We start from the raw sequence: 2,005 nt of genomic DNA, 5'->3' as shown, positions 1-2,005 counted from the left end.
CGGGTTTGAAATTAGCAAAATAATGCATTTTGAAACCCGTTCGACTTCGAATTTTTTTACCAAATTTGTTTCTCATCATTGCAACGGTGCTAAATTTGTAGACATGTTCGCAATTTTACTGATGTTTGATGTCCTGCCTATCCTGTTGCAGACTTATATTTTCAGCTACTGGCTGCAGGGATATGGTATTTCTACTCTTTATGACTTGATTCCCTTCGCTAACAACCCCTTTTTCAATACATTACTTTGCTATTCTCGCGGTTACAAAAAATATCTGCCATTTATACACATCAACATTTCAATTTTTTGTCGAAGACTTTAAAAAAAAAACATTTGGCATCTCTGGATATGATGACATTTAGCTCACTACAAACTTTTTTTCAGCCGACAGTTTGGTCGGATCGGCGTACTGGTGCAAAAACCGACCCAATTGAATTGGTGTAATGTGCGCACATGCATACCTCTCCGTACTGATTAGGAAGCCGACCGAACTATCGGTCGACAAGTCAGTGTACAGCATGCGGGGGCTCTTACTTTGACAAAGGCCAACACGAAAACAACAAGTCACCAAGTATTTTTGTATACATTATACATAAAATATTTTTGTGTGCAATGGCTCTCTGGGTTAACCGCTACCGACCGCGCCAGCTGTCCAAACTGGACTACCACAAAACGCAAGATACGCATCTGATTAAGCTTTGCTCCCAGAGAGACTTCCCGCATGTTCTACGGTCCTTCCAGGCCAGTAAGAAAACTCGCATCATATGTCTGCTGCGGAAACTTTACCAACCGGGCGCGGAACGGCTACGCAATGAGATAATCAATTTCACAACCCCCTCGAACCGGAAGGTGGAAATCAGGACCATCAGCAGTAATTACCACATCGAGTTGAATTCATCGGTTGCCGTGATATATAGCAGGGTGGTCGTGTCGAATTTGATCAGGCAAATTGATCCCAGTGGGTAGAGGGAATATGAGACTCGTCTTATCCTAAGTGGATAAGCTGACCAAAGATACCCAGGATGCGCTGAGAAGAACCATTGAAAAGTATTTGTCTACGTGCAGATTGATTTTGTGCGCCAATTCTACTTCGCGGGTTATTCCCGCGGTTAGGAGTCGTTGCTTGGGAATAAGAGTGCCGGCTCTATCTTAGGAGTTTATTCTTAAAATTTTTAATGTAAAATTGTAAGATTGCTGGAAGTGGTGAGGAAACAGCTATACGACCTGTTATCCCAAGGCGTTCTATCGAATGTTATAATCTGTGGATTGGTACCGAATCTGGTTAAAAATTGCGATATGAGTCTGAAGACGCAAACGTTGAATTTTGCCGGGTACTATGAACACCGGATGCAGCAAGGAAGCAAACATATATTCCATCTGGAATTGTTCGTGGCGCAGTTAATGGCACGGTATAAGAAGTTTCTCAATAAAGCCTCAATGCAAGTGAATGATTTTTGAGCGATTCTTTGAGATCGCAATTTTCTTTCGTTTTATGAAAAAATAAAATTTTTGTGTTCATCTCACGTTTATTAACTAAACTTCAATAGTTCTGGTAATGATTAACTCAAAATTTAAAAAAACACGCCTTGTCGGTTTTCAATCCGATCGTTTTCATGATCCGCAAATAATTATGAAATGGTAAATTTATCAATATACTTAAATACCATTTCATTCAAAAACCATTATGCTGCACCATGTTCATTTGAAAATTATATTTAATGTAACTTTTAAAATCATGACACCATAATATTTTTTATTATATATGTCTGTTCATTTTAACTACAAGAAATAAATATTCGCTCGATTAATAGAATGCTGAAGGACAATTGTTCGAATGAATCGAATATTGGCCCACGATTAATCGATAATCGAATAAACGAAAAATTTAGACATCTCTAACAACAACAACAACAACTTCTACTTTAACAAACGAATATAAACAACCATCGCGATTGTCAAAAATGATTGGAACTGTCTGATCACTCACATTTCTACTACCATCATA

The 2,005-nt window shown here is 38.5% G+C and overlaps 1 pseudogene; it reads left to right on the top strand.

Moving 5' to 3' along the window:
- Positions 1 to 612: 612 nt before the first annotated feature.
- LOC129769840 (replication factor C subunit 3-like) lies at positions 613 to 1,138 on the top strand (annotated as a pseudogene).
- The last annotated feature ends 867 nt before the right edge of the window (positions 1,139 to 2,005 follow it).

This window comes from Toxorhynchites rutilus, chromosome 2 (genome assembly GCF_029784135.1).
Source record: "Toxorhynchites rutilus septentrionalis strain SRP chromosome 2, ASM2978413v1, whole genome shotgun sequence".
Lineage (NCBI taxonomy): Eukaryota > Metazoa > Arthropoda > Insecta > Diptera > Culicidae > Toxorhynchites > Toxorhynchites rutilus.
Note: the sequence above shows the minus strand (reverse complement) of the source record. Positions and strands in the feature narration are given on the sequence as shown.